Source organism: Rhipicephalus microplus, unplaced genomic scaffold (assembly GCF_043290135.1).
Source record: "Rhipicephalus microplus isolate Deutch F79 unplaced genomic scaffold, USDA_Rmic scaffold_188, whole genome shotgun sequence".
Taxonomy (NCBI): domain Eukaryota; kingdom Metazoa; phylum Arthropoda; class Arachnida; order Ixodida; family Ixodidae; genus Rhipicephalus; species Rhipicephalus microplus.
This window is the reverse complement of record NW_027464759.1, coordinates 200,760-207,500: the sequence shown is the minus strand read 5'-3', so window position 1 is coordinate 207,500 and position 6,741 is coordinate 200,760. Positions and strand designations below refer to the sequence as shown.

General features: G+C 59.9%; 1 non-coding gene across 1 annotated transcript; it reads right to left on the bottom strand.

Annotated features, from left to right (window-relative positions):
- Positions 1 to 1,288: 1,288 nt before the first annotated feature.
- On the bottom strand, positions 1,289 to 3,103 carry LOC142791787 (small subunit ribosomal RNA). The gene has a single exon (XR_012890416.1). It is a non-coding gene; the product is annotated as a small subunit ribosomal RNA (ribosomal RNA).
- Positions 3,104 to 6,741: the final 3,638 nt, after the last annotated feature.

Sequence of the window (6,741 nt, the reverse complement as noted above, 5' to 3'; positions counted from 1 at the left end):
CCCGTTTTTACCGTGGCGTCGCGGTTCACCACGGCGGGCGGGTCGGTCTCCTCCGCATAAAAAGGGGGACCCCCGCTTTTTGTTCCACGAAATCGCACAAGCTTTTTTCGCATCCACGGTTTGCCACCGCACACCAAAATGCCGATCCGGCTGCCTACTTTAGCCAACAGGTGGAGCCAGGCGCGCCGTACTTGCGCGGCACTTCCCACGTCCACCGAAGTCGGTGCCAAGGACCACTTTCGGCGCCGGAGCCGCGTACGAGCCTACTCGAGGCGGAAGAACGAAGCCAGCAAGGGCCTGGCCGCAAGTGCGTTCAATTGTCGGGACGTCCAAGTCCCTCGTTCTTCCGTGCTTCCTCTTTCGGCAAGTCGTTGCGGCACCTTCCCAAAGCGCGCAGACCCGCTAATCGCGACGAGCGCGACGTGGCCGTGCCGCCTTTCCCTCGGCAGCAAGCAAAACGCCTGGCAACGTCGACGCTCCCCTAACCGCGATCTCGCACCGTGTTTCGTGTGGCGAATTCAAAAGCCGGCCGGCGCTGCTGCAACCATTACGGTCGGTACGCATACGCCGCGGAGGGCGGGACGGTCATCGGAGCGTGCGGTTCCTCCATCGAGTACTGCGCACCTCGGCCGTCGCATCGCCGTGCCATGACCGGCCGCGCGTCAACGCGAACCGGTGCCAGCGAGATCCCTCGCCTGCAAGAACCGACCGGCAGCCTCCGTCACCCGAGGACGCGGAGGCGCTTGCCGCGGACGGCGGGACGGTATGCACTGGTGCACAGCGGACCCGTCACATCGCCAGTTCCTTGACCGACCGCCGACGCTTGTGCCGTTCCTCTCGTACTTGGCAGTCGCCGCGCGATTGTCGGGTCTCGTTCTTGCACGCTCGAACGGTCGGGAGGGCACTCGGCTGGCGTTTCGGGAACGCGCAGCCTCGCCTTCTACCGACGTAACCACGACTCGCCGTTCGCGCTCCGCCGCTCCTGTTTACAGTACTAGGCGGTCCCGCAGCGGTCGGGTCGCGCATTTCGAGCGCTTCGAGCCACGGTGCAGTGGCGGGTCGAAAGCCGACCTATGAGTGCGTTGCGCCGTTTGTACCCGCGTCCGCCACCTGGCCGACCGTCCAAGGTCGCGGTGTTGGCGTCCGCTGGGCGCAACAATTTGTCACGGGGTGCCGCTCCACATTCAGGCAGCCCCGTGGGGAAAAGCCGACCCCGCGTCCAAACGGGGTCAGCGGCAGAAAGTGTCGGGCGCAGACGCAGCTGAGGCGCTCACCCTTCACAATCCGTTAATGATCCTTCCGCAGGTTCACCTACGGAAACCTTGTTACGACTTTTACTTCCTCTAAATGATCAAGTTTGGTCATCTTTCCAACAGACCGGCGCAACCGAAAGGCCGCGCCGGACATCGGTCCGAAGACCTCACTAAATCATTCAATCGGTAGTAGCGACGGGCGGTGTGTACAAAGGGCAGGGACGTAATCAACGCGAGCTTATGACTCGCGCTTACTGGGAATTCCTCGTTCAAGGGGAACAATTGCAAGCCCCTATCCCAATCACGAAAGAAGTTCCACGGGTTACCCAGTCTTTTCAGACAGGGATAAAGACACGCTGCTTCCTTCAGTGTAGCGCGCGTGCGGCCCCGGACATCTAAGGGCATCACAGACCTGTTATTGCTCTGTTTCGTGCGGCTAGGAGCCGCTTGTCCCTCTAAGAAGGTTGTAAGGTGCTGGGAACCCCGCACCTATTTAATAGGCTAGAGTCTCGTTCGTTATCGGAATTAACCAGACAAATCGCTCCACCAACTAAGAACGGCCATGCACCACCATCCACCGAATCAAGAAAGAGCTCTCAATCTGTCAATCCTCCCAGTGTCCGGGCCGGGTAAGTTTTCCCGTGTTGAGTCAAATTAAGCCGCAGGCTCCACTCCTGGTGGTGCCCTTCCGTCAATTCCTTTAAGTTTCAGCTTTGCAACCATACTTCCCCCGGAACCCAAATACTTTGGTTTCCCGGAAGCTGCCCGCCGAGTCATTTGAGTAACTCAGGCGGATCGCTGGTTGGCATCGTTTATGGTCAGAACTAGGGCGGTATCTGATCGCCTTCGAACCTCTGACTTTCGTTCTTGATCAATGAAAACATTCTTGGCAAATGCTTTCGCAGTAGTTCGTCTTGCGACGGTCCAAGAATTTCACCTCTAGCGCCGCAATACGAATGCCCCCGTCCGTCCCTCTTAATCATTACCTCGTATTCCAAAAACCAACAGAACAGAAACGAGGTCTTGTTCTATTATTCCATGCAAGTTTATTCAGGCGACTCGCCTGCGTTGAGCACTCTAATTTTTTCAAAGTAAAAGCACCGGCCATCTCGAGGCACACAATGAAGTGCACCAAGAAAGAACCGGCATGATGTTCAGTCCGAGCCGTCGCATCGGGTAGATGCACTACTCGTCTGGAACTGAGATCCAACTACGAGCTTTTTAACCGCAGCAGCTTTAGTATACGCTATTGGAGCTGGAATTACCGCGGCTGCTGGCACCAGACTTGCCCTCCAATTGATCCTCGTTAAAGGATTTAGAGTGTACTCATTTCAATTACGGGGCCTCAAAAGAGTCCCGTATTGTTATTTTTCGTCACTACCTCCCCGTGCCGGGAGTGGGTAATTTGCGCGCCTGCTGCCTTCCTTGGATGTGGTAGCCGTTTCTCAGGCTCCCTCTCCGGAATCGAACCCTGATTCTCCGTTACCCGTAACAACCATGGTAAGCAAGTAACCTACCATCGAAAGTTGATAAGGCAGACACTTGAAAGAAACGTCGCCGGCTCGTGGCCATGCGATCAGCACAAAGTTATCCAGAGTCACCACACAATACGGGCCGAAACCCGATCGATCTTGGTCTAATAAAAGCACCCGTTACCCAAAGGGCTCCAGGCTCACTGCATGTATTAGCTCTAGAATTGCCACAGTTATCCAAGTAGGAAGAAACGATCTAAGGAACCATAACTGATTTAATGAGCCATTCGCGGTTTCGCCTTATTTCGGCATGTACTTAGACATGCATGGCTTAATCTTTGAGACAAGCATATGATTACTGGCAGGATCAACCAGGTAATCGTTCGACTGCGCGTCCGTCCTCGCCCTCGGCGGGCCGGACGCAGTCTGTGTGCGGCGGAGGCCACCTTCAGGCGCCCCAACACGCTTATTTTGCACTCCGAGATGACGGCGTTCGAGCTCGCTACGGCACAACCTTCCCGAAAGACGAGTGGGAGCCGTGCGGCAAGAAGCACGTTCATGCTCGCTCTTTTTCGTTGCATCGACTCGGTCGCGCCGTGCGGGTTGCCCAAGCCCGCTGCACTGTCGGTGGACCGGCCGGAACTAGCAACGGAGCCGAGACTGCAAAGCCGCCAGACGACGGGTCACGCCCGCGTCTTCGGCGCTTTCGCATCTGAATCGCCCGAGGACGACACGGAACACACCTCGATATCGTGGTAAAACGGCACCGTCCGACAACCAGCCCCTAACGCATCAAGCGGATGAGGCTGCAGACGACTGCCGTGGATTCCCCTGGAGCAGACCCGAGGACACGCTTGACGAGGCCGAAGCCCGCCGCATATCAGACACCCGGTCGCTTTCGCGTACGCCGCTCACGAGAACCCCCACATAATAGCAGCGATAAGTACCCAGACCTCCTTGGGCCCTAATACGAGCGTACTCGAGAAAATTTCACCGCGGGTGTGCCCCGAAACGTGTGGCATGTTGAGCGTGCCACAAGTCTACGTCGCTCTCAAACCCGCCGAGGTCGTAGAATTTGCGACCCTACTCACGAAATTCCCACCGAGGATACGGCCGCAAACGTACCGCACCTTGGGTAGGCCACGAGTTTGTGCAACACTACGCTGACGGCACAGCACCGAGGTCGTGCGCGCACGCACGGGAAAATTCCGCCGCGGTTTCTGCCGAAAACGTGAGGCACCACGACTCTCCGCAAGTTCGCGTCGACTGCGAAAGACCGAAGTCGTGAACGACGTGTCCGCTACTCGCCGCCGACACGCTGGACACCAAACGTACAACGACTCGACGGCGTCGTAGAGGCCCACGACGCGGTTTTCCTTAACGACGTCTCGGCGTGGCACCGACAGGTTAGAACGGCCGACCAACGTTCCCTGTCCGCCGTTCGGCTCAGTCGAAGGGCTCGGCGACTTCGGCAACGCTGCGAAGCCGCACGGTGACGCACGCCATGTCCCCATTTTTTTTTTCTTTCTGCGTCTGCCGGGGTGCCCCTATAATAGCAGCGATAAGCACCCAGACCGCCGTGGGTCGCTCGCCCCGGCTGACGTGGTTTTTCGTACTCCTGCGGCGGTCGCCGTCAAGCACGTCCAAATACGCTACTTTCGTGGGCGCATTCACGCTCTTTCGCTTCGCCGGAGTGCCAGCACTCACTCTGCCAAAAACGGCGAACAGCCGAGCGGCGGTTCCCACTTTTGCGTCGGCGTCGCAAACCCCGCCCCGGCAGACGAGGTTTGCCGTACTCGTGCGACGGTGGCCGGCGGGCACGTCGAAAGACGCCGATATCGTGCGCGAATTGGCGCACCTTGGCTTCACCGGAGTGCCGCCACTGACTCCTCCAAAAACGGCGAAGATCCGAGCGGCGCTTCCCACTTTCGCATCGGCGTCCCGAACTCCGCCCCGGCTGACGCGGTTTACCGTACTCGTGCGACGGTCGCCGGCGAGCACGTGGAAAGACGCCGATATCGTGCCCGAATCGGCTCCGTTCGGCTTCGCCGGAGTGCCAGCACTGGCTCGGCGAAAGACGACGAACATCCGAGCGACGGTTCTCACTATTGCGTACGCGTCGCAAACCCCGCCCCGGCAGACGCACTTTGCCGTACTCGTGCGACGGTCGCCGGCGAGCACGTAGAAAGACGCCGATATCGTGCCGGAATCGGCCCCGTTTGGCTTCGCCGGAGTGCCAGCACTCACTCGGCCACAAACGGCGAACATCCGAGCGGCGGTTCCCACTTAGCCGTCGGCGTCCCGAACTCCGCCCCGGCAGACGCGGTTGCCGAGCTCGTGCGACTAGCGACCGCGAAGCCGTCTCGCGACGCCGCTTTCGTGCGCGGCTCCCACTGCGACCTGGGTCACCCGAGGTCGACGAGCAAAAAAGAATGTCGAAAAAAAATTTTTTTTTTTTTTGCGTCTGCCGGGGTGCCCCTATAATAGCAGCGATAAGCACCCAGACCGCCATGGGTCGCTCGCCCCGGCTGACGTGGTTTTTCGTTTTCCTGCGGTGGTCGTCGTCAAGCACGTCCAAACACGCCACTTTCGTGGGCGCATTCGCGCTCTTTCGCTTCGCCGGAGTGCCAGCACTCACTCTGCCAAAAACGGCGAACATCCGAGCGGCGGTTCCCACTTTTGCGTCGGCGTCGCAAACCCCGCCCCGGCAGACGAGGTTTGCCGTACTCGTGCGACGGTGGCCGGCGGGCACGTCGAAAGACGCCGATATCGTGCGCGAATTGGCGCACCTTGGCTTCACCGGAGTGCCGCCACTGACTCCTCCAAAAACGGCGAAGATCCGAGCGGCGCTTCCCACTTTCGCATCGGCGTCCCGAACTCCGCCCCGGCTGACGCGGTTTACCGTACTCGTGCGACGGTCGCCGGCGAGCACGTGGAAAGACGCCGATATCGTGCCCGAATCGGCTCCGTTCGGCTTCGCCGGATTGCCAGCACTGGCTCGGCGAAAGACGACGAACATCCGAGCGACGGTTCTCACTATTGCGTACGCGTCGCAAACCCCGCCCCGGCAGACGCACTTTGCCGTACTCGTGCGACGGTCGCCGGCGAGCACGTAGAAAGACGCCGATATCGTGCCGGAATCGGCCCCGTTTGGCTTCGCCGGAGTGCCAGCACTCACTCGGCCACAAACGGCGAACATCCGAGCGGCGGTTCCCACTTAGCCGTCGGCGTCCCGAACTCCGCCCCGGCAGACGCGGTTGCCGAGCTCGTGCGACTAGCGACCGCGAAGCCGTCTCGCGACGCCGCTTTCGTGCGCGGCTCCCACTGCGACCTGGGTCACCCGAGGTCGACGAGCAAAAAAGAATGTCGAAAAAAAATTTTTTTTTTTTTTTGCGTCTGCCGGGGTGCCCCTATAATAGCAGCGATAAGCACCCAGACCGCCATGGGTCGCTCGCCCCGGCTGACGTGGTTTTTCGTTTTCCTGCGGTGGTCGTCGTCAAGCACGTCCAAACACGCCACTTTCGTGGGCGCATTCGCGCTCTTTCGCTTCGCCGGAGTGCCAGCACTCACTCTGCCAAAAACGGCGAACATCCTAGTGGCGGTTCCCACTTTTGCGTCGGCGTCGCCAACCCCGCCCCGGCATACGCGGTTTGCCGTACTCGTGCGGCGGTGGCCGGCGGGCACGTCGAAAGACACCGATATCGTGCGCGAGTCGATGCTTCTTGGTCTCGCAGGAGGGCCGCCACTCACTCCTGCAAAAACGGCGAAGATCCGAGCGGCGCTTCCCACTTTTTCGTCGGCGTCGCAAACCTCGCCCCGGCAGACGCGCTTTGCCGTACTCGTGCGACGGTCGCCGGCGAGCACGTCGAAATACGCCGATATCGTGCCCGAATCGGCCCCGTTTCGCTTCGCCGGAGTGCCAGCACTCGCTCGGCCAAAGACGACGAACATCCGAGCGACGGTTCCCACTATTGCGTACGCGTCGCGAACCCCGCCCCGGCAGACGCGGTTTGCCG